This window comes from Pongo pygmaeus, chromosome X (genome assembly GCF_028885625.2).
Source record: "Pongo pygmaeus isolate AG05252 chromosome X, NHGRI_mPonPyg2-v2.0_pri, whole genome shotgun sequence".
Taxonomy (NCBI): domain Eukaryota; kingdom Metazoa; phylum Chordata; class Mammalia; order Primates; family Hominidae; genus Pongo; species Pongo pygmaeus.
Window position 1 is genome coordinate 3,979,216 of NC_072396.2, and position 25,814 is coordinate 4,005,029.

At 45.0% G+C, this 25,814-nt stretch overlaps 1 protein-coding gene across 3 annotated transcripts in view; it reads right to left on the reverse strand.

Moving 5' to 3' along the window:
* Positions 1 to 14,871: 14,871 nt before the first annotated feature.
* The window catches only part of LOC134737588 (cAMP-dependent protein kinase catalytic subunit PRKX), a 120,952-nt gene continuing 110,009 nt past the window's right edge, over positions 14,872 to 25,814 (reverse strand). The window contains exons 9-12 of one of the 3 annotated variants that reach the window (XR_010125348.1): positions 21,767 to 24,068; positions 20,420 to 20,632; positions 16,538 to 16,830; positions 14,872 to 15,365 (exon numbers count right to left, since the gene is read on the reverse strand). The gene's annotated coding sequence lies outside the window, so the exon portion shown is untranslated. The remainder of the gene's footprint in view (positions 15,366 to 16,537; positions 16,831 to 20,419; positions 20,633 to 21,766; positions 24,069 to 25,814) is intronic. The other 2 variants (XR_010125349.1, XR_010125347.1) reach the window with 2 other exon arrangements.

The window sequence follows — 25,814 nt, forward strand, 5'->3', positions numbered from 1 at the left end:
TCTGGGAGGGGCTTGTGTTGTTCTCAATTTCCGGGTACAAGGCTGGGTGCAGTGACTCACGCCTGTAATCCCAACACTTTGGGAGGCCGAGGCGGGCGGATCACCTAGGTCAGGGGTTCGAGACCAGCCTGACCAACATGGAGAAACCCCATCTCTACTAAAAATACAAAATTAGCCAGGCGTGGTGGCGCATGCTTGTAATCCCAGCTCCTCGGGAGGCTGAGGCAGGAGAATCGCTTGAACGTGGGAGGTGGAGGTCGCGGTGAGCCGAGATCGCGCCACTGCACTCTAGCCTGGGCAACAAGAGCGAAACTCTGTCTCAAAAAAAAAAAAAAAAAAAAAAAAAAAATTCTGGGGACAGAGTGATGTTAGACCAGACAGTGGGTCTCAAACTGTGGGTGTGTTTCAGCCATCTGTGGTGCGTGTTACAAAGGCAGTCACCTAAGATCTCAGCCTGGAGCTGGGATCCATGGAGCTGGGCAGGTTGAGGTGGTTCCAAGTTCAGTACAGGTGGTTCAAGGTCCCTACTCTGAGAAACTGACATCAAATGAAAGAAGACAAGTTTAGCGTGACAGTCCTTTACCATCACACCTCATCATTGGCAAGCCACACTGCTTAGCCACATTCAAAGTCACTGGCAAATGATTTTTTATTTTCAAGTGTGGGACAACTTAATTTTGTGAAATATATATTTTTTGGTCATAGCATAAGCTACCACTCCTCAGTTGTTTTTGGCTGTTTTACAAACCAATCAAGAAATGTATGGCAAAAACAGCAAAAAGAAAGTCGATTTAAAAAATGTACGATGCATGTTTTGGTTGTATAGACATTAATAATGAAAACAAAAGGAAAATTTTGGCTCTCGAGAAAAATGGAAGTGCCTAAAACGTTAATTTTTTTTCTTTTTTTCCGAATACCCATACTTTTAGGTTAAAATATGAATTTTAACCTAAAAGTATGAATGTTTTGGGTAGCTGGTTATAGTGTCATGCTTGTGATTTGGAAAACACTCTAATGTATCCTTTCTCTGATTATATAGAGATTAGCTAGTATTTTATGTGTAAGCAGGGCCAGCTTTGCTGCCTTGTGACAGTTCAGTCCCACGTGGACTGGTTTAATGTTCTGCAGCCTCCATATTGCAATGCCTCATCATGTTGTCTTTGAGTTTGTATTTTGAAAGCGACGGTCTGACGGGACAGTGGAGCATGAGCGCAGGGCTTGGAGGTGCCACCTCCCTGCCTCCCAGGCTGGACCCTCTGTGCTCCACTTCCCTGCCCCCATCCAATGATGCGGCTACTCTCTGCCTTCTGGCAGGCGCGGAGAGGTTCAGGTCAGCAGGCATGTGCCCCACCTGCCAAGTCGTGGGTGGGACCCCAGGAGCCTGTGAGAGTCCACACTGGCTCTCTGAGTATCCCCATGCCCAAAGAGGTGCTGCATTAAAAGTAAAAAGCAAAAGCCAGGCACAGGAGTGTGTGCCTCTAGTTCCAGCTACTTGGGAGGCTGAAGCGGGAGGATTGCTTGAGCCCAGGATGTCAAGCCTGCAGTGACCTATGATTGTGTCATTGTATTCTAGCCTGAGCCACAAAGCAAGAACCTGTCTCTAATAATAATAAGAATAAGTGAAAAAACACCATGACAGGTCCAGAACGACTGGGGAGGGGGGAAGGAAAAATCTTTCTTTTCTGCTTTTGAACAAAGGACCCCAAATTTACATTTTGCACTGTGCCCCACAAATCATGCAGCTGGTCCCATGTGTAAGTCATATATGAACACATCGCTCCACTGCAGGATGATGCATGCAGGTCCAAGAAAGGGGAAAAGGATGACTCATTCCCCCACAAACAATTCACAGGGAAAGAATTCAGATGGCCAATTGCTCACTTAACATAGTTTATAATTCCTAACATAGTTCTATAAATGTTGCACATTAAATTTTAAAAATCCATGGATGCTCTGTTTCTTTTTAAAAATAGTTATGCATTATTTGTTTCCCCAGTGCAGCTCTGTGCAGGGACAAGCAGTTGGATGGAATCATGCGCAACAGCTCCCTGTAATGTAGAAGTGACACACTGTCCCCAACTGCCACGTCTTGTTCCTCATAGGCGGGGCTACTCTCCTGGTGTTTGAAGGGACAACTTCAGCAAGGGGAGAGATCCCATGATTCTCCCAAAGACAGGAACGTGTAGTGAGAAGGCAGAATGGCACTCAGGACGTGCCCCAGGGACTGGTCGGCAGCCAGCGGCGGGAACAAGGACTGGCCAGATCCCTGGTCTTTGCTAATTTCATTGAGCTCATTACCATGCTCTGCTGCGAATGGAATTGTGTCTTTTTTCCAGTTATTCTTAACAATGGGTCTTCTTCTTCTTTTTTTTTAAATTTAGAAATGTTTTATTTCCTTGCAGAACTCAGTCTACCAATGGATCTTCTAAAGCAGTTATCCATGTAACCTCAGTGAATAGGCATGGTTCTTTCTCCCACCTCAATAAAACACAGCACACTTGGTATTACATAATTGGTTGGAAAATATTTTGAGAATATATATATATATATATATATATTTTTTCATGTAGTTAAAAATCAGCAAAGCAGAAATACATTTCTGTATACTCTTAAGTCAGTGATCCTCAACTGGGGGCAATTTTGCTCCTCCCATCCCAGGGGACATTTGACAATGTCTGGAGACAATTTTGGTTGTCACAATGGGGGGCGCGCCTGGCATTCAGTGGTGGAGACCAGGGATGTTGCCAAACATCTTACAATACGCAGAGCAGCCCCCTACAATAGAATTATCTAGTCCCAAATGCCAGTGGTGCCGGGATTGACTTACATAAACGAATCTATTTTTACAAGTGTTATTTAGTTCCATTCCCCAGCAATAATCTAGCATTATTTCTTCCCCAGGAGAAGCTTCCATGAACCAGAATTCAGAATATTAACTTATAGGGGAATGCCTCCCAAAAGGCGATTGTGGGTTTGTCTCTATCATAAAATACAGAGGAACGTGCAGTCTGAGAATGTTCATAATGGGAGCAAAGTGGAGGCATGCAGCCCTGCCTTGGCAGTGTTGGAAGGAGTGTATCACGAAGCTCCAACCTTGCCAGTACAAAAAGGCAAAAAAATTGACAGGCAGCTTTCAAGAATTTGGATGTGCAGGCCACACCCCAGACCAATGAAACCCCAGTCTCTGTCAGTGGGACCTGGGTGGTGGGAGTGTTTGAAGCTCCCAGAGTGCCCCCAATGTGGGGCCAGACTGGAGCATCACAGGACACATGGTTTAGATGTGGGGTAAGTGGGGTTAGCTGTGCAGGAGGCAGTGACCAAGGGATAGGACCAATACCCCTCCACGTAAGCTAAGGCAACTGACGCCTGTGCAAATCCACTGCAAATCAGCCCTCATTTAAATAATAACTGTACAGTCAGAGACTGTGGCTGGGATCCAGCATTGGCTGGGTTCTACATGGCACACATGGGATTAATAACATCAAGCATGGAGATATTGGTGAGAAGGGGGAAGGAGAGGCAGGAACAAGCTCTCTTTTATTCATTACTGAGAATTCTCCTTCCAGCTTATTTTAGAGTTAACTACAAGATCTGTTTAGTCAATGAAGTGACTGGAGCGTTTTCTTTTCTTTTTTTTTTGTTTATTTTTTGAGACAGGGTCTCACTCTATCCCCCAGGCTGGAGTGCAATGGTGTGGTCTCAGCTCACTGCAACCTCTGCCTCCTGGGCTCAAGCGATCCTCCTGCCTCAGCCTCCCGAGTAGCTGGGACTACAGGCACCTGATACCATGCATGCCTGGCTAATTTTTTTTTTTTTTTTGAGGCAGAGTCTCGCTCTATTGCCCAGGCTGAGTGCAGTGGCGCCATCTTGGCTCACTGCAACCTCTGCCTTCCATGTTCAAGAGATTCTCCTGCCTCAGCCCCCTGAGTAGCTGGGATTACAGGCGTCAGGTCCGCCATGACGCCTGGCTAGTTTTTGTATTTTTAGTAGAGATGGGGTTTCACTATGTTGGCCAGGCTGGTCTTGAACTCCTGACCTCAAGTAATCCGCCTGCTGTGGCCTCCCAAAGTGTTGGGATTACAGGCATGAGCCACCACGCTCGGCCACACCTAGCTAATTTTTGTATTTTTTGTAAAGATGGGGTCTCACTATGTTGCCCAGGCTGGTCTCGAACTCTTGAGCTCGAGCAATCTGCCTGCCTTGGCCTCCCGTAGTGCTGGGATTGTAGGGGTGAGCCACTGCACCAGGTCGAGACTAGAGCCTTTTCTGTAGTTGAGACCACAGTTTCTCTATGTCAGCACCGTGAACATTTGGGACTGGAGCATGCTCTGTGGTGGCGCCGTCCTGTGCACAGTAGGGGGTTGACCAGCATCCCTGGCCTCCACCCATGGGATGTCAAGAGCACCCCCCGCACCTGTTTGAGACAACTCAAAAAGTCTGCAGACATTGCCTAATATCCCTTCTGGGGTAAAATGCCTGCTGGCTGAGGGCCACTGGTCTAGACCAGTGCTTTTTAAATTGCTGAGGTGCGTATCTCAAAAATTAGTCGGTTGTGCATTCAGTTGAGTGGGTAGTGACTAGCACTGAAAGCATTAAATGGAAGTGGATAGCCCAGAAAATTGTAGAATGAGCCCATGGCAAGGGGAAGGATAAGTTCATGAGCATCGTGTCACATTTTGGTCACATATATGTGTATGTGGGTCTTGTGTTTCTGTGTGAAATGTACTTCTTACTGTGGATGGGAGTTTCCTGGGGGAGAAGGAACCACCAAAGAGCCCACGCTAGTCAGATGAGGTTAGTTCAAGGAAAGCCTCAGGAGGCAGGGCTTAACCTCATACATCGCCAGGGACATAAATTGATGGATTGGTATTATTATTATTATTATTATTTTATTATTTTTATATTATATATTATATAATATATATATTTTCTATATATTATATATTATGTAATATATATATTTTCTATATATTATATATTATGTAATATACATATTTTCCATATATTATGTAATATACATATTTTCCATATATTATATATTATGTAATATACATATTTTCCATATATTATATATTATGTAATATACATATTTTCCATATATTATATATTATGTAATATACATATTTTCCATATATTATATATTATGTAATATACATATTTTCCATATATTATATATTATGTAATATACATATTTTCCATATATTATATATTATGTAATATATATTTTATATATATTATATATTATATAATATATATATTTTTATATATTATATATTATATAATATATATATTTTTATATATTATATATTATGTAATATATATATTTTTATATATTATATATATTTATATTTTATATATAATTATCATATATTATATATTTATATTTTATATATAATTATCATATATTATATATTTATATTTTATATATAATTATTATATATTATATATTTATATTTTATAGATAATTATATATTATATATAAATATATAATGATTATATATTTATAATAATAATAATAATATTATTATTATTATCATTATTTTAAAGACAGAGTCTTGCTGGGTCTCCCAGGCTGGAGTTCAGTGGTGCCATCTCGGCTCACTGCAATTTCCACCTCCGTGGTTCAGGTATTCTCCTGCCTCAGCCTCCCAAGTAGCTGGGATTACAGGCATGTGCCACCACGCCCAGCTAATTTTTGTATTTTTAGTAGGGACAGGGTTTTGCTATGTTAGCCAGGCTGGTCTCAAACTCCTGGCTTCAAGTGATCCGCCTGCCTCAGCCTCCTAAAGTGCTGGGATTATAGGTGTGAGCCACCGTGCCCAGCAATTTATGGATGATTTTGTATGGCATATGGGAAAGGCAGCGAAACACCATGGCAAAGATGATCTGGTGCAGAGTGTCTTGGGAACCAGCAGGAAGGCAGAAAAGGCTGGAAGGACTGAGATCAAGTGCATTCACAAAGCAACGAAGGCTTAGACCCAAGTAGGAAAGCAGAGAAGTGGTCTTGAAGAAAAAGCCAGGATTTGTCACAGATTTGCTCTAGCACATGCTAGCTTTAGAGTGGCCTATCCTGAAGGTATTTTGCCTTTAATAGGTCTATAATAGGGGCCTTTTTTCACTTGGAGACAGTGCCTGCAAAAATGATCTGTTACACTATAACTTTTTATTGTTTTTTGTTTGTTTGTTTGTTTGTTTTTAAGAGACAAGGGTCTTGCCGTGTTGTCTGGGCTAGTCTCGAACTCCTGAGCTCAAGCGATCTACCTGCCTCGGCAGCCCAAAGTGCTAGGATTACAGGAGTAATCCACTGCGCCCGGCCAACACTATAACATTTTTAAACTTGAGAGTTAATCAAACTCAAAAAGAGTTTCTTGAGATACAATTTACATAGCGTAAAATTCACCCATTGTAACTGCATAATTCACTGTTTTGTTTTTAGTAATTTACAGAGTTGTGCAATCCTGATGGTAATCTAATTTTAGAACATTTCCATCACCCCAAAAAGAAACCTGGTGCAGGCTGGGCTCAGTGGCTCATGCCTGTAATTCCAGCACTTTGGGAGGCTGAAGCGAGGGGATCGTTTGAGTCCAGGAGTTTGAGACCAGCCTGGGCAATGTGGAGAAACCCCATCTCTACAAAAACACAAATATTAGCCAGGTGTGGTGGTGTGCCCCTGTGGTCCCAACTATTAGCGAGGCTGAGGTAGGAGGATCAATTGAGCCTGTGAAGTTGAGGCTGCAGTGGGCTGTGATTGAGCCACTGCGCTCCAGCCTGGGCAACAGAGCAAGGGCCCGTCTCAAAAAAGAAAAAAAAAAAAAAAGAAAGAAAGAAACCTTGTGCCCACTGGCAGTCTCTCCCCATCCTTGTCCTCCCCTCACCAGCAACAACCACTAATCTACTTTCTGTCTCTAGCCTGTTCTGGACATTTCTTATAAAATAAATCATACGATATGTAGCCTTTTGCGTCTTAGCATAGTGTTTTCAAGGTTCAACCACGTTTTAGCATTTCAGAACTTCATTTCTTTTTATGGCTGAATAATATCCATTGTATGGATAGAGCACATTTTGTATATCCATGTATCCATTGATGGGCATTTGGATTGTTTCCACTTTTTGGCTCTCATGGGTGATACTGCTGTGAGCTTTCATCTAGGAATCTGTGGATGCATGTTTTCATTTCTCTTGGGTAGACAGATATGGTTGATCACATTGTAACACTGATATTATTGATTAAATTATTGATTATTGATTAAAAGAACTGAAGGTCCACTATGCGAGCCAGCATTCTGAAGATACCAGAATGGCTCTGGAGTTAATTCTTTCTTACTAAAGAAATGGAAGTCAAGGGGTGATGATTTGTGGAAGGCAAGGCTGTGTATTGTTCTCAAATTTCTTCTTTTTATGTTCAGTATTCAATATTCTTCATCAAGTTGTGTGATGAACGCAGAAAGAGAGGTTCCTTCAAGCCAACCGCCAGCCACCTGGGGGACTCTTCATGAACTCAGGCCATGAGCTTTGAGGCCTGTGAACTTCATCATTAACACGTGACTGTTTTCTTTCACTGTGACGCCAAAAATCATGTCCCACATTGAGATTTGTGCCTTTCATCTTGGCCTGGCACGGTGGCTCACACCCTTAATCCCAGCCCTTTGGGAGCCCGAGGTCGGTGGATCATGAGACCATCCTGGCCTTCATAGTGAAACCCTGTCTCTACTAAAAATACAAAGATTAGCTCGGCGTGGTGGCGTGTGTCTGTAGTCCCAGCTACTCGGGAGACTGAGGCAGGAGAATCCCTTGAACCAGGGAGTTGGACGTTCAAGGGAGCAGTGAAATGAGATGGCGCCACTGCACTCCAGCCTGGTGACAGAGCGAGACTCCATCTCAAAGAAGAAAAAAAAAGTCACTCAGGGCCGGGTGTCCTGGTTCACGCCTGTAATTTTACCACTTTGGGAGGCCGAGGCGGGCGGATGACTTGAGGTCAGGAATTCAAGACCAGCCTGGCTAACATGGTGAAACACCATCTCTACTAGAAATACAAAAATTAGCCGGGCGTGGTGGTGGGCGCCTGTAATCTCAGCTACTCAGGAGGCTGAGGCAGTAGAATTGCCTGAACCCGGAAGGTGGAGGTTGCAGTGAGCTGAGATCGTGCCACTGCACTCCAGCCTGGGGAATAGAGTGAGTCTCCATCTCAAAAATAAGAAAAAATAAAATCCACTATCCTGCTAAAACGCACATATGTATATATATCAACATACAAAACACTTTAGTAGAGAATATAACAGAAGGGAACATTTCCGCTCCCCACCGCCAATATTTAGGCTTTGCAGGACATCCCCAGAACGTGGCGGGCAGTGCTTTGGGAGAGAGGGCTCCTCCCGAGGCTCTGGGATATTAGGATATTGGCGATGCCCCCCAGACACCTGGAGCACCCCCTACTGTCCTGTTTTGCTCACCCTCTTTTTTTTTTGTTGTTGTTTTTTGTTGAGATAGGGTCTCGCTTTGTCACCCAGGAGGGAGCACGGTGGCACGATCATGGCTTACTGCAGCCTCAACCTCCCAGGCTCAAGCAATCCTCCCACCTCAGCTTCCCAAGTAGCTGTCACCCTCTTTTCTGACATAAGGTCTAACTAAGGTCAAGAATCAGCTTTAGGCTTGGAAACTTGGCCAATGTTTTCTGACTTTAACTCTAGAAAGTTTCAAACAGGAATTCCAAACAACCCCAGTGCAGGCAATGGCAACAGACGGACCCATGGTGCAGAGGAAACTGTATTCATTTCTTGCACTGAAGCTAGTGAAGAAAAAGGTGACTTATGTGACTACACGATGGGGAATAACTTAGGATACCGTCCTTAAATGTTAAACAAGAGGAATACTGTGCAAGAGGGATATGGTTACTACATTCTGGCATATACAATTACACGCGGTGGAATTGAAGCCCTCATTTAAAGTATAATTTTGAAAAATATTTAGTGACCTAGAAAAATATTTATTTTTTAATACTAGGTAACCACATCGGAATGCTGAACTATTTATACAGAGTGAGCCCGATTTTATTATTTACCTCACCTCCACCCTCAACTCCCATTTTTGGATGGGAAAATTCTTCCACACAGAGGAAAACGACAGGCACGTTATGAATGCAAACGTCAACGTCGGTTTTCTCTGGGAATTTTTATTTTCTTGGACAGAAAGGTGGCTACACTTTGTTTTTTATTAGGAAGAGAAGACGCTTTAACATCTAAGTAGTGAAGCTACAGCGGAGTGAAGAAGCCCCTTCACCCATCAGATGGCTTAAGAACGTCATCCTGGCGTCTTCCAAAACTCTCGAATCCCCTCCTGCCGTGATGACACAGAATCAGAGGCTTCCAGGGGTACGCTTAGGGGGCGTCTGATGCGCAGGTGCACACGGCAGCTACTGAGCCCCAACTCTGGAGTGTTCTTACTCAGGGATTTAATTATAGGGCGGGGTCGTCAGGAGCAGGTCGCCCACTGCCCTGCAGGAACCCTTTTTGACCTTCAGTAGAGACGGAGCCCTAAAACTTTGGGCCTGATTTTCCCTTCCCCAAATCCTCCTCGTGCCCTTCCCAGGCACTTCCTCACCCCCAGAGATTCCCTTCTTTACCTCTGTCCCCAAGTTCCTCTCCCCCCAGGCCTTCTCAAGGGCTCCCCCGCAGCAGGACCCCTCTGCCGTCCCCTTTCCTGTTTCAGAGTGTCGCGGCGTTCTGGGAACCACAGCACCCCCCAACAGCCCTGAGATCCCCGGGGGAGGACCCGGTGAACCTGAGCCGTGTTTTGGGAGCACAGGGAGACACCCGCGCGCGGGCGGCCGGCGGCGTGGGGGCGGGGCGCTGCGAGTGCGCAGCTCTTCTAAGGTCCTCGGTAATTCTTTCCCGGTCCCTGTAGGGCGCTGGCACAGACCGGCCCCAAGTCTGATCCTGGGGGAGGGGAGAAGAGAGGGGAGGGGAAGGGAGGAGGCTGGAAGACTAAGAGGGAGGAGGGAGGCTGTGGCCTAAACTCCAATGCAGGGAGGGGAGGCTAGGAGGGGGAAGGGAGGGACAGAGAGGGGATGAAAAGCAGAGGAGGAGGGGGAAGGGGAGGCGGAGGAGAGAGGGGTGCAAAACGGAGGAGGAGGGGGGAGGAGGGAGGGGGTGAAAAGCAGAGAAGGATGGGGAGGGGAGAGGTGGAGGGGAGAAGGAGGGGGAGGGTAAAAAGCAGAGGGGGAGGGGAGGAAGAGGGAGGGGTGAAAGCAGAGGGGGAGGGAAGGAGGGAGGGGGTGAAAGCAGCGGGGGAGGGGGAGGGGAGGAGGGAAGGAGCAGGGGGAGGGTAAAAAGCAGAGGGGGAGGAGAGGAGGAGGGAGGGGGTAAAAAGCAGAGGGGGAGGGGAGGAGGAGGGAGGGGGATGGGAGGTGAGGGAGGGAGGACAAAGGGAAGTGAAAAAGGGAGGAGGGGGAGGGGAAGTGAAAGAGGGAGAAGGGGGAGGGGAAGTGAAAGAGGGAGAAGGGGGAGGGGAAGTGAAAGAGGGAGAAGGGGGAGGGGAAGTGAAAGAGGGAGGGGGGAGGGGAAGTGAAAGAGGGAGGAGGGGGAGGGGCACCACCCAGCCTCTTTCCGGAGGAGACTTATTTAGATGCAATGGCCAATTTTTTTTTTAAACCAGACTGTATAAATTTACAGTTTCCTTTTCAGCTGAAGCAGACAATGTTAAAACACATTAGATTCTCTGTTTCAGAATGCAAATTAAACATAGGCAAGCTCTTGGAAGGCTTCATTGAGGGCTTAAGAAAATAGGAGATTGAAAACGTTGATGCTTGAGTAAGGCAAGAGATTTTAGCCTTGTAGCAATGTGGTCGTGTGTGTTTACTTAAAAAGAGAAAATTGCTTAATAATAAAACGGCCCTAGTCTTCCTTGAACATAACAGGAAGCAGTGCTTAAAAAAAATTTCTTTTTTTTTTTTTTTTTTTTTTTACAGCCACCATTTATTTGTCGGTGCACAGGGAGGGGGTGCGGTTGAGGCAGGGTTGGGGTAGTCACACCAGGCACTCCCCAAAGCCTGCTCACCCGGCCCCTCCAACCCCAAGGAGTGGAACCTAGAAGCAGCCCCTAGGGGCTCTCCCCTCTAATCTAGAAATGACTTTCCTAAATAGCTGTCACCATAAACTAGGTTCCTTTCTGTTCTCTGTCCCCTTTTTTCACCCCCAAAGCAAAAACAACAAAAACACAACCTAATAGAAAAGCCCCTCCCACCCCAACTAAAAACAAGCAGAACACTCGCTCCAAATTCTGCTTCTGCTGTTCCTGCCCCGTTACGGGAGCCTTGTGGGCTATTTTCTGCTCTTTTCTCCCCCTGGAGAGTTATTTAAGTCCTTTAAATGCCATTCTGTGCACACATCACTTAAAAATGGTCTGGCACGGGGGAAAAGTTGACAAATGTCTAGTTCACAATCTGTTGCCGTTATGTGAAGCCAGATTCAGTAAAAACTCTATTGGCTTCCGGAGCCAGGTTACGCAACATCTTAAAAGGGTTTGGGGATGTGTCTGCAGGAGGGGGAAGGGGGACCTGAGAGGGGAAATACCGAGCTGGGTGTCACATGTAAGTTTGCTGTACTGGGGATGGCCGTGGACACAGACGGGTGACGGGAGCTGCACCATTTCAGTCTTAAGAGCAAGAAGCCCCCCTGCATTTTAACTGTGTGGGCTTTGAAAATGGGGGTGAGGGGACCAAAAGGCCTTCCCGGGCCTTGAGTTCCTGTAGGGTCTCCACACTGAGATGGCGAGTGGGGGATGGGCCCGTATGAGCCGGCTAGGGCTGCCATGCCAGAGCAGCAGACGGGGATTCCCTCACATCCTGGAGGCCACATGTTTGAAACCCAAGTGTCACAGGGCTGCTTTCTCCCGCAGCCCCTCTCGGTGGCTTGTAGACGGCCTGTGTCCTACCATGGTCGTCCCTGTGTGTGTGCCTGTGTCCTCATCGCCTCTTCTTGTAAGGACTCCAGTCCTACTGGACCAGGGCCCACCCTAATGACCTCATTTTAATTTAATTACCTCCTTAGAGATCCTGTTTCCAAATACGGTCACATTCCAAAAGGTAGTGGGGATTAGAGCTTCAGCCTTTGAATTTTAGGGATTATTCCCCATTATGGGATGGGGAGAACACTTAAGAGGCTTGATAAGGGAAGCAGAGAGGGTGGGGAAGGAGTTTGCACCCCTTGGGCACCCAGGCCTCGGGATGCCCCGGCCCCTCAGCCCCTGGGTTTGCAGACTGGAGAGCAGGGCTGCTCCTGGGGAAGTGGGTGGGGTGGGGGCGGGGTAGCTGTTAACTGCTAGACTTGGGCCTGTCGCCCATATGACAGCTGCATTTTTAATTCTCTTTTGGAATATTCCTTCTGTATTGCAGTTTCACCGTAGCCTGAGAGCCAGCTGGATAAGCTGCTAGGAACACAGGATTCCCTAGTGATAGCGCAGGGCAGCAGTGGTGTCTCAGTGTCTTGCTCACATCTGTGTGCTTGGCAGCTGGGAGGGAGCCCCAGGTAATTCTGCAGACTAAAGGAGGGGAGGAGCAAGCTCACCCTGTGGGTTTTCAGGATGCTAATTTAATCTTCGTTGTTTGTACTTGACAGAAACCACAAAGCTTGTTTATCCAAAGCAGTATCTTTTGTGGTGAAACGATTATCAGTAATTATTAAGAAACGGACGGAGTCTTCTCCTTGGCCACTGAAAAACTCAGAAATGTGGGGAGAAATATCAGAGTTGTGGATGATCTGATATCATGAATTTTCTTAGGAAGGAGATGACCAGAGGCGAAAGTGTATTGGAGCTTCCATCTCGGTGGCTTCTTTTAAGGTTTGGTTCCAAATGGTGGTGACTCCAGAGTTGATGATCTCAGAATGCTTTTGAATTTGCACAGCGAAGCCTTCAAGTCCTGCCTTGGCAGTTTCAACAGAAGCATAAAGGATTCAAGGAACCACAGACATGATGGTGGAGACATTTGTGGTGGTGATTTTCCTGGCAAAGCCCTGGGGAGCCGGCTGGCTTGGTCAGCTGTAGGCAGAGTTTGTCCTTTCCCTCTGGGGGAAACCCACTTTGTCCAGGACACTCCGGAGTCCTTCGGGCCATTCACGATCTTTCCCCCTTTATTCAAGCTCACCTTTCTCTTTCTTTTTTTTTTTTTTTTTTTTTTTGAGACGGAGTCTTGCTCTGTCGCCCAGGCTGGAGCGCAGTGGCGCGATCTCGGTTCACTGCAAGCTCCGCCTTCCGGGTTCACGCCATTCTCCTGCCTCAGTCTCCCGAGTAGCTGGGACTGCAGGCGCCCGCCACCACGCCCGGCTAATTTTTTGTATTTTTTTAGTAGGGACGGAGTTTCACCGTGTTAGCCAGGATGGTGCTCATCTGTGTTTAAGGAACAGCCGAGCGTCCCTGGAGGCGCCAAGTCTTCTCTTCTACGGAACTGCGCAAGCAGGAATCTCTATGAGGATTCCTAGGAATTCTGTACCTGAGTGAATGCAGACTTTTTGCACCAGCTTCCAGTAGGTGATTCACTAGAGGCCAGAGGCAGGGGAAATGGAATCATTCACTCATTCTTTCGTGCCTTTTGTTTCCTGCTTCTAAACTCTTGCTTCTTTTGTGTGTATTTTATTTTGTTTGCCTTAGCTTCTTAAGTCAGGGGGGGTTAGAAGAGAAGGAAGGTGTTTGAAATATACGAGTGAGAAAGGAACGGAAATTGCTGCTTGGTCATAGCACCAAAGGAAGGTGAAAATATGTGTAGTGGACGTGGGTAGTTTTTGTCTGACTACGTGTTCGGCCTCTATCTTTCGGTTAAAACAACTCAAGTTTTCTCTGGGGAACACAGGCTGTTATTCTCAATCCCTGAGATACAGAGCTCCTGCGCTTGGGGCCCAGGTCTGGCCAAACGGCATCTCATATTTCTTGTCCACGGTGACTTCTTAACCCAAATCCTGACCCAGAGACAGCCAGATCTGGGCTTCTATTAGAATTCTTGACAAAGGTTTGTTTTTGTTTTTGTTTGTTTGTTTGTTCTTTTTGCTAGGGTTGCTAAACAGGTACCAGTAAACCCGGTGATGAAAAAAAACCCATCATTCTTATCACTCCTTGAGACCGAAAATGGTACTGAGGAATATGGAGCTAAGGGGTGACACCTCTCTGGATAGCATGGGAATACCTGGATCTAGCCAAGCCTGAAGGCCACACATGACATTTGCAGTTATGTGAACCAATGTGTTTCTTTTCTTTTCTTTTTTCTTTTCTCTTCTCTTCTATTCTTTTTTCTTTCTTTCTCTTTCTTTCTTTCTTTCTTTCTCTTTCTTTCTTGTAGCCCCATTTGACTTTAGTTTCAAATGCTTATCACTGAAAAATGTTCTTGGCTTATTGAAATACTAACCTCTATTTTGTTGAGTATTAAAATTATAGGCCAGGCACGAAGGCTCGCACCTGTAATCCCAGCACTTTGGAAGGCCGAGGCGGGTGATCACCTGAGGTCGGGAGTTTGAGACCAGCCTGACCAACATGGAGAAACCCCGTCTCTATTAAAAATACAAAATTAGCCGGGTGTGGTGGCACATGCCTGTAATCCCAGCTATGCAGGAGGCTGAGGCAGGAGAATGGCTTGAACCCGGGAAGGAGGTTGCGGTGAGCTGAGATCGCACCATTACATGCCAGCCTGGGCAACAAGAGCGAAACTCCGTCTCAAAAAAAAAATATATATATATATATATATATTTATATAAAATTTGATGCTGTTGGAGCCACAGAGCATTTTCCTCCTTCCCTTTCATTTTTTATTGTGACTTATGACCTATAAGTGTTAAAGAGCATTCCAGAGACATATACATGTTATTGAACCAGTGATTTCCCAAGTGAAGAGGCAGAACATTGCCATTTGCTCAGGGGCCTCGTGCGATTACCATTGCACTAGAAGTCTCTCACCATTGGAAGCTACCACTGTTTGGGCTTTTGGGGAAATCATCTCTTTGCTTTTTTTTTTTTTTTTTGATAATGTCCTCTATGTGCGCATCCTCAACAAGAAGTAATTTTGTATTAATGGAATCATACAGCATGTATCTTCTGGGGTCTTGCATCTGTCACCAACGTTGTATGTGCAATGTTCCTATCTGCTGTCACTGTAGCTCATTCATTCTCAATGCTATCATAGCATCCCACGTATGACAGTACGCAATGTATCCATTAGGGAGTACCTTGTGTACTGGATGTTTACTGTAGAGAATTTATTGAAGTCGATCAGTGCAACAGAGCTCATATTGGAAACAAACTGAAATGTGCATCACTCTGTGCAGAAGCCCAGTCTTGAATCAGCCCCGCCATCTGCCTTCCTTGGTCCACATCGAAGCAGTTGATGGCTGCGAAGGAAAAATTGCACAACTGAGCAAATCTGTGTTACTACAGCATTGTGATCTTCAACCCCAGCTGGGCCCTCCTGAGAGCAAGCGATTCTATGCATCCCTCTTTAGCCCTGTCTTCCATCCTTTGTTAAATGATCAGTGCTTCCCCCAGCCCCTTCCCTGCACATTCTCAGCAGATGGCTTTGCCTCTTTAAGGAGGTCATTGGGCAGGAAGTCCTTTCATTTCTTAACTTAGCAGCAAGGAACCTTATCTACATCCATGCCCTTCATGCCTGCGGTTCCAGGGCCCAGTTGTCCTGTTTTTTCCAGGTCACCCACACTTGTGCCCTGCACCCCCTCTAGTACCCCCTATCCTTGTCTTTGTGCTCTCCCTTCCCCACGTGAGACAATCTGACGATGTCTGTGCATATCCTTTGCCTTAAACCTCATCTTCGTTGTCCTTGTGTGGAACCGGATGTTTTCAGTTCTCATCTGAATTATTGCGTTAGTTTTCCTGATTGGTCTCCCTTTAATGCTTGCCTCTTTTGGTTCAAGCTGTATTCCTCTACAGAAGCCACAGTAATGCTTCTGAAATACACATCTGACGATGTGAATCTGTGTTCATTTCCTGGGGCGGCTGTAGCAAATTACCATGAACTGGGGGTGGCTTACAACAGCAGAAATGCTTTCCTCACAGCTCTGGAGGCCACAGGCCTGAGATCAAGTTGTCGGCAGGGCTGGTCCCTTCTGGAAGCTTCTGGGGGAGACTCCATCCCATGCAGCTCATTTAGCTTCCAGGGGTGGGGGGAGCCAGCAATCCTTGGCGCTCCTTGGTTTGCAGACTCACTGTCACTCCAGTCTCTGCCTCTGTCTTCACATGGTGCTTTTGTCGCTGTCTCTAATCTCCCTCTCCTTTCTCTTCTAAGGACACCAGTCATTTGATTTGGGGACCACCCTAAATCCAGTGTGCTCGCACCTCGAGATTCTTGTAATTAGACCTGCAGAAACCCTAATTCTAAATAAGGTCACATTCTGAGGTTCTGGGAGTTCAAACTTAGATGTATGTTTTGGTAGTTGCTATTCAGCTCACCGTATACCCTCTTGCTGAAAACCCTTCCGTGGTCTCCCATTTCCCTGCAGGGTATAATCTAAACTCCTCAGCCAGGAATATAGGCCCTTCCTGAACTGACCTTCCGCAGCCGCAGCTGCATGGCCTCCTGGCCCCATGTGCCTGCCGTGTACGTCGTTCTTCCATGTGAACCGATCTTGCTCTCCTGGAGTCTCTCTGGCGTTTTCTTTGTTATTCAGTCCCAGTCCTGCAGTGTCCTCCTTGCCTCTGGACTCTCCCATCTTCCTCCAAGTCCATGAATGCCCTGTGTAGACCGTCAAGAGGCCACAAAACCAAGTCACAGAGCTGACAACCATCCCCAAAGTCAACCAGCACAGCAGATTGGAGAGTGGGATTATATTAGGAAGGCTTAATCTAAAAAAAAAAAAAAAAGTCAAAATACACCTACTCATAAATTACCTGCAAGTAGACAAAAAAAAAAAAAAAACTCATTAAAGAATGTGATTGCTTATGAAAATAGCCACCATTTCCCATTGCACAGAAATTGCTTATGATGGTCAGTAACGAAGGGGAAACATGAGCTGTGGTCATGGAATTTGGAAATGTAACTGGATATTGCGGAAGTATTTAAACAGAATTCTGTTTGTCTGCACCTTATGGCTAAATAACTAGACCATGCTGTGAATAGATAGCTCTGCATTTTAACAGCGTATTTAAATTATGGCCGCGTTCCCAGACAGGACTGAATGGCCAGGATGACCAAACAGTGTGCTGCTTAGTGGGGAGATCAATTTCCAGAACTCCGGCTCATGGGGGAAAAGCAGACTTTGGCATCCGTTGGGTGCTGGGAACACAAGAATAAGACTTTCCATAAACCTGGTGTTGGGGGTGGCCTTTTATGGTTATTTGGTTTTATTTCACTTTTAGTTTATTTTTTATTGTGGTAAAATATACCTCACACAAAGTTTGCTATTGTAACCATTTTTAAGTGCACAGATCAGTGGCATTAAGTGCATTCATTATGATTTTATTTCCTCTTATTAAGGAATTCTAGATTGGACATAGGACAAGATAACTTCAAGTGAGGTCAAAAATGCAGACTGTTGGCCTGACTCAGTGACTCACCCTTGTAATCCCAGCACTTTGGGAGGCCGAGGAAGGCGGATCACTTGAGTCCAGGAGTTTGGGGCCAGCCTGGCTAACTTGGAGAAACCCCGCCTCTACTAAACATAAAAAAATTAGCCAGGTGTGGTGGCGTGCACCTGTAATCCCAGCTACTTGGGAGGCTGCGGCAGCAGAATCACTTGAACCTGGGAGGCGGAGGCTGCAGTTAGCCGTGATCGTGCCACTACACTCCAGCCCGGGCAACAGAGCGAGACTCTGTCTCAAACGAAAAACCAAAAGATTTCTTTCTGTCATAGGTTTTAAAAAAATAGACTGCCAAGTGTCTGCTTTTTTGTTTTTTTCTTTTGAGACAGCATCTCACTCTGTTGCCCAGGCTGGAGCGCAGTGGCACGATCACGGCTCACTGCACCCTCAACCTCCTGGGCTCAGGTGATCCTCCCATCTTGGCCTCCCAAAGTGCTGAGATTACAGGCATGAGCCACTATGCCCGGCTGAAAAGAAATCTTTCTGCCCAATAAGAAATTTGAGAATTTGATGGGCTATGTTCTCCTGGTACAGGGAGAAGGAAACAACTCCTTTAGAAGCCTGCTGATACCATGCAGGCTGTTGTTTCTGCAGAGCATTTTATGCTTTCTATTTTGAAGTGAGCATTCTGGTTTGTAGGATAAACGTATCTCAAGACGAGGTGGGCAGGCTGTCAGCAAAATAAGAGGAAAAGATGGTACCACCACAAATGCAGAGCCCGTGGGAACTGAACGCATATCCCCAGAATTCTGGACACTTGACAAGCTCTCCCAATGCCTCACTTGTAGCTGAGACTATACGGTGAAATGATAAGGGAAACACTGAAAAGAAAACATTCTGGTTTGGGAGTGGAATTATTTTAGTCTTCTCCTGGGTTGTAATGTTCATTTGACCTCACTAATGTGCACAGAGTTTTAAAAAAATTTGTTCCAACTGAAAGATAACCCTCATTCTGCACGGAAACGTCTTTTGAACAATCATTAACTAATGGATTGATGGTGAGAAATTTGACTCCGCATGGAAATTAACTTGCAAAAGCATGACATAAAGCTTCTCTGTTCTTTCTGTGAGAAATTTTCTCCCAAATGGTTTTTCAAGATGAGTAAAAGTGCATAATTGTGGCTGTCACTAGATCTTCTCCTTCATTTTAGGGGTCTATTCTTACTTATTCGAATCATGTAGACAACTTTGATTATGCCACAATTGCCCACCGATTCACTCATCTGCAAAGAGTCCCCCAACCACAGACCCCAACTGCTCTCTCACCTGACAGTCCTCTGTTCCACACCATCCAATTTTTACCCTGTGCTTTCAACTCTGTTACAGTCGCCTTAGGAAGAAACCACATTTGGAAAGCTCTGTGTTGGAGAAATATTAAGCTATGTCACCGATTTCTCGGATATGGGAAACAGAACACACAAGCTCTGCTTTTTACAACTTGGATTTGTATGTGAGTTCTCAGACAGCTCTCACGTTCTAAAATTACTCTTCGGACATCTCATTGTCTATTCCCAAGCTCTTTATTTTGACTGATTCTAAAAGGGCTGGCCTATAGTCTCTCGAGGCAAAAAGGAGACATTGGTGATGATTATTTTTTTCCACAGCAATAAGAAAAATTATTTGTAGTCACTCTTTTTTTTAATTTTTATTTTTTGAGACAGAATCTCTGTTGTTTAGGCTGGAGTGCAGTAGTGTGATGATAGCTCACTGCAGCCTCCAACTCCCTGGCTCAAGCAATCCTCCAGCTTCAGCGTCCTGAGTAGCCGAGATTACAGGTGTGTGCCACCACACCGAGCTAACTTTTGTATTTTTAGTAGTAATGGGGTTTCATCATGTTGGCCAGGCTGCTTTTGAACTCCTGACCTCGGGTGATCCACACACCTTGGCCTACCAAAGTGCTGGGATTATAAGTGTGAGTCACTGCACCTGGCCGTATAGTCAACTCTTATTGTAGACTCCTGATTCTGTCAGTCCTTTATTTTCTTTGTAAAGTGTTCCCAGGGTCTGGGTGAGACAAAACTTTTTTTTTTTTTCCTTTAAGCAAACCTGCTTAAGAGGGAGATGGCTTCTGTGTTTCGACTAGCAGACTCATTTGTTGGTGATGGCATTAATGACCCATCTTCAGAGGGTACAGGCAGGGGCTTCTGCGTGACACCCAGCAGCCCTTGGGCTGGATGAATGTATCCTCCTTTTTTTTCTTTTCTTTCTTTATTTCTTTTTTCTTTTCTTTTTTTTTTTTTTAAGGCAGAGTGCGGGAGTGCAGTGGCACGATCTCCGCTCACTGCAACCTCCACCTCCCGGATTCAAGTGATTCTCCTGCCTCAGCCTCCCGAGTAGCTGGGATTACAGGTGTGCACCACCACGCCTGGCTAATTTTTGTATTTTTAGTAGAGACAGGGTTTTGCCATGTTGTCTAGGCTGGCCTCAAACTCCTGGACTCAAGTGATCTGCCCGCCTCACCCTCCCAAAGTGCTGGGATTACAGGTGTGAGCCACTGCACCCAGCTGAATGTATTCTTGATTGATTTACAAGGCCAGTGGGTGTGCTCCTGTGAGCAATTTTCAGAAAGAATTAAATGCCTGCACGAGCAAAGCAAAGACTTCTGGCGGCATCTTTGGCAGAGCTTACGGTAGGGAAGGCATCTCAGCAGGCTTGGCCTCTGCTTGCTACCCCTCACTTGAGTTTTTACTGATAAGCAGGAGGATTCAGGGACAGAGGCTTGGGAGCCAGATAAAATACAGGACACTGGGTTGTGTGTGAATCTCATTCAATGCAACAAATGATGTTTCAGTGTATGTATGTCCCAAATATTACTTGGGATCTACTTAGATGAGCAGAAAGCCTACGTTCTCACCATCACTGTGTAATTGGACTTGTCCGAAGCTGCAGCCGTAAGTGGAAACTGCATTCTTTTTCGTCTTTTTCTCTTCTCACTTGGCATGCTCTTCAGATATGCAGGGACCAGTGTGGTGGCTGCTAGTCACCAGTGGCTAGGGAGCACTTGAACTGAGGCTAGTCTGAATCGAAATGTCATCCGATCAGTGTAAAACACACCAGACTTCCAAGCCTTTTTATGGAAAAAATAGAACATTTCTCATTAATAACTGAATATGCCTTATGTGTTGAAATGATCCTATTTTGCATATATTGGGCTAACATGTATCATTAAAATTATCTTCCCCTGTTTTTTTTTACTGATTTAATATGGCTACTGAGAGCTTTAAAGTTACACATGCTACGTGCACTTCATTTCTGTTAGAGCCGGGATTAGTGGACTTTCTGTAAAGGGCCAGTAGCAAATCTCTTAGGTTTTGTGGCAGATAGGGTCACTGTCTTAACTATTTAACTCAGTTGTCTGCAGCCATAGACAATATATAAACACATAAGCATGGCTAAGTGCTAATTAGTCTTTATTTATAAAGCCTTATTTGGCTTGCAGGTGGATTTGTTGACCCCTGCGTTAGAGATTCTGTAGGTTTTTTTATGTGTAATTTTTAAATGGCATGTCTTTGTGTCTCTAAGCCTTATTGATTTGGACAGAGCGAGAAATAATTGTTAAATGGACAAGTTACCCTTTGCAAGATGGTTCAAGTACTACATAGAAAAGTGTTGGCAGAATCTCGAATTTTTTTTAAATAAGGGAGAAGAAAAAGCATGCATATGACTGCTAGTGTGTGGGTCCTTACTGTGTCAGAGCCTCCTGGATGGGGTGCATTGCCATAAATCGTGAGGAGGCAAAGAGAATCCAGGAGGTAACGTTTTGTCCTGAGTCCTATAGGGGTGGAGGGCACACTGAATACACAGTGCATTGAAAACACAGTGGCACCGTCTAACAGGTTTAAGAGATGAGGTCGGACGCAGGAGCTCGTGCCTGTCATCCCAGTGGTTTGGGAAGCTGAGATGGGAGGATCGCTTGAGCCCAGGAGTTTGAGGCTGCAGTGAGCTATGACTGTGCCACTGCACTCCAGCCTGGGCAACAGAGCGAGACCCTGTCTCGAATGAACAAACAAAAAAAGATGAAATTACAGCAATGGAGAGGCTTGGTTCTTGGGTAAAGGGAAAATAATTTTTATAAAGAACTGCTGTGCTAAATCCCTTTCCTTACCAAATTAAAATGTTTTATCTACTAAGAGCACGGCATGATGTAACTTATCTTATTTCATTTTTTAACTAAAAAAAAATTGTACGGATGGGGCCTGACTGCGTTACCCAGGTTGGTCTCAAACTCCTGGTCTCAAACGATCCTCCCACCTCGGCCTTCCAAAGTGCTGAGATTATAGGCGTGAGCCACCGTGCCCAGCCCATGATATAATTTAGAATTGATTTTCATTGGATTGGAACATATCCTGAAATGTAAAATTTATTTGGGATCACATTTAAAAAAACATAAACGACAGGCGCGGACATATTTTTGGGAAGTGAGCTAGGGAATTGAGACACATCAGCCATGATTTGTACTGAAGTGAGGTGCGTATCTGTTTCTTTTACTGACGACAGTGACTTAGAAGTCCTTTGGGAATAAGATGATCATAAATGAAAGTGAAATCCCAGGAAATTTCTAAATTAAAGTTTGATTTATAGCCCTTTTCATGCTCTTCTCTTCAGTGCTGAGAAAAGCTGGAGATAATTCATGTCCCTTCAGTTTTGCAGCCTATGAATCATGCCCAGTTGTCAATGTTGAAGTTGAGTTTCAATTTTTGTTGTTATCTTTCCTTTCAGTGTCAGTGTGTAAACTTAATTTCACTGCAACTGATGTAATTGCTTAAGTAGCTGGGAAGTCCTGTGGGATTAGATTAGGGCTGGTGTCGGGGTGCACCTTTCAAATGTAAAAGTTTACAACCTTGGAGGATTGCCATGAGGGGCTTTGCTCACATGAGTGCAGATTCAGGGACATCTCTTCCCCCGTCTCGCTCTTCATTAAATTGTCACAAGTCTAGATACTCTACTGGAAGAAAAGTAAGCAAAATGTAGTGTATACTTACAGTGTGGTAGGCACTTAGTTCAGCACATTACATATATGATTTCATCCTGAAAATTACCCTTTGAATAGTGCTAAAATTCAAAATCCTTAGTAATGTGAAAAGCACAAAATCCTTAGTAATATGAACTAATCTATAAATACAAAGTTTCAATGGATTCAATTTAATTCTCTAAACTATATAGCATTAAAATGTCTTTCCAAGTGAAAAAAATTGAGGCACAAATGATCAGTCTGATAGTGTCCAAATATTAGCCTAAGACTTTCTAAACTGTCTTTTCCCTTTTATAAATTGTTGCTGGAATCTTTTCTTTTCTTTTTTAAAATGGCGTCACTAGCAAAAGGATGCCAGGGTTCAATAGAGGAAACTGTGTTAAGCTCTTCCAGGGACTTCTGCATCAAAACCATAGTCAATGAGCGTGGAGTGTACAATGACAGACAATGGAAACTTGGAAGGTTGGGGAGTGGAAGAGGAGTGGACGATGAAACATTACTTAAGGGGTGCAATGTACATTATTCGGGTGATGGCTACATTAAAAGCCGTGTAACAAAATTACAGTTGTACTCCATCAATATATACAAATAATAACATAAAATGAAATGATAGTTGTGAGGACCCTGGTGCTTGACGTCTTAGCCCGAGGATGTCTGGGCATGCTGCCTGTACCTGTCACCAGGGGCACAGCTGGTGTGCCCAGCGCCCCCTACCTGGCCTTAACCCGACAGCTTGGGTCTCAGCCTTGCCCAAATGCTGTCACCAAGGCAGGGGCTCACAAACCTGCACCATGCCCCTCCAACTTGAGCACTCTCTGGAGCAACAAGTGACTGCCACACCTATCTGGACACCTGTGTCCACTGGGTGGCTGCCAGGGCTTTCTGCGTCAGCACAAGATGTCCTTTCACAGCCTTAAAAACGTCTGAAATCCAGTTACGCGTCATGCACTGCATTTGGCTATGACTGTATTTAAAAGAAAAATCTAAAATAATATGCCTGCCTTTAGTTTTTATTGTATGGAAGTGACCTTTTTGGGAAAAGTCCGTCTCAGTTGTCTTTTAATTAATTAATGAATTAATTGAGTCAGGGTCTCTCTCTGTCACCTGGGCTGGAGTGTAGTGGTGCCATCTTGGCTCACTGCAACCGCAGCCTTCCAGGCTCAAGCGATCCTCCCACCTCACCCTCCCGAGTAGCTGGGACCACAGGTGCACACCACCACACCCAGCTAATTTTTGTATTTTTTGTGGAGACGGGGTTTCACCATGTTACCCAGGCTGGTCTCAAACTCCTGAGCTCAAGTGATCCTCTTGCCTTGGCCTCCCAAAGTGTTGGGATTACAGGTGTGAGCCACCATGCCCGAATGCCAGCTGTCTTTAACGTCCCATGATCCATATTTGTCAGATTGCTTCCTCATGTTTTGATTTGGGTTGGACATCTTTGGCAAGAAGACTTGGTATGTCATTTTCATTGAGTTTCATAGGGGTCAGATGGTCGTCAAGTTGTTCTTGCATTGCTTTTGCTGAGTTGGATCTGTTGGGGAGTGTAAAATAACAAGAACTCTGAACTCTGTAGACCAAATTACCTTTCTTCATTCCCCACTTACTGGAATGACATCATTTTTTAAACTTTGCCTCTTGTAGATTTTTTTTTTTTCATTTTTCCAAGGCACTCATTTTAAAACGGCCTCCGCACAATTCCTGATTCGTTATGAATTGTTTTTCAGCCAGTGCGTTTCCGAGACGTTGCCCCCAAGGGGATTTTAAAAGCTGAGTATGCAGCCGGCTCAAAGCCAGACATTTATAACTAGATATGAAAGCATGAATCCATTCTCCGTGATGTCCTTGAGAACTAAAAATGTTTCAGATGAAAGTTAAGACCCAGGTGTGCAGACCTGTGTCTTCTCTGATTTTTGGAATAGGGGGTGGTTGACGGTGGTTCCCAGGGACTGAGAAGAGGGGACAATAGGGACTTGCTGTTTAATGGGTGTAAAGTTTCAGTCATGTAAAATAAAAATTTCTGGAGATCTGTTGGACAAGACAGAGCTCATGGGGAACAATGTGGATTAAACACGTAAAAATTTAACAGGGTAGATCTCATGTTTTGGTTTTTATCAGAATTTTAACAATTGAATTGCAGCTTTACATGTGTAGAAAATGGTCTCTTTCATGGACTTCTCAAAGGCAGCTTGCCTAGTAAAATAAATTTGCAAGTCCAGACATGGTGGCTCGTGAGAGCCTGTAATCCCAACAGTTTGGGAGGCTGAGGCAGAAGGATTACTCAAGCCCAGGAGTTTGAGACCAACCTGGGCAACATAGCAAGATCCTGCCTCTACAAAAAAATGTAAAAATTAGTTGGGCATGGCAGGGGTGCATCTGTAGTCCCAGCTACTTTGGAGGCTGAGGTGGGAGGATGGCTTGAGCCTGGGAGGTCGAGGCTGCAGTGAGCTGTGATCGTGCCATTGCACTCCAGCCTTGACAACAGAATGAGATCCTGTCTCAACAAAAATAATAAAATAAATTTGCAACAGATGAATGGATAAAGAAAATATGGTAGCATATATACGCCATGGAATACTATTCAGCCATTAATAAAGAATGAAATCCTGTCATTCTCATCAACAAGGATGAAACTGGAGGACATTATGTTACGTGAAATAAGCAGAACTGGAAAGGCAAATGTCACAGGTTCTCTCTCACGTGGGAACTAAAAGTAGCTCTTACAGAAATAAAAAGTAGAACAGGGGATACTAGAGGCTGGGAAGGGTGGGGGGAGGAGGGGATAGAGCTTTTTTTTTTTGTTTTGAGACGGAGTCTCGTTCTGTCGCCCAGGTTGGAGTGCAATGGCGCGATCTCGGCTCACTGCAAGCTCTGCCTCCCGGGTTCAAGCAATCCTCCTGCCTCAGCCTCCTGAGTAGCTGGGATTACAGGCGCATGCCACCATTCCCAGCTAATTTTCGTATTTTTAGTAGAGACAGGGTTTCACCATGTTGGTCAAGCTGATCTCGAATTCTTGATCTCATGATCCATCCGCCTCAGCCTCCCAAAGTGCTGGGATTACAGGCATGAGCCACCGTGCCCGGCCGAGGTTTCTTAAAGGATACAAAATTACAGCTAGACAGGAGGAATACCTTCTGGTGTTCTATAGCCCTGTAGGATGACTACAGTTAACAATAATACACAGTTCCAAATCTAGGATATTGAATGTTCCCAACACAAAGAAATGATGCCTGATTGAGATGCCTGACGGATTTGCTAATTAGCATGATCTAATCACTGT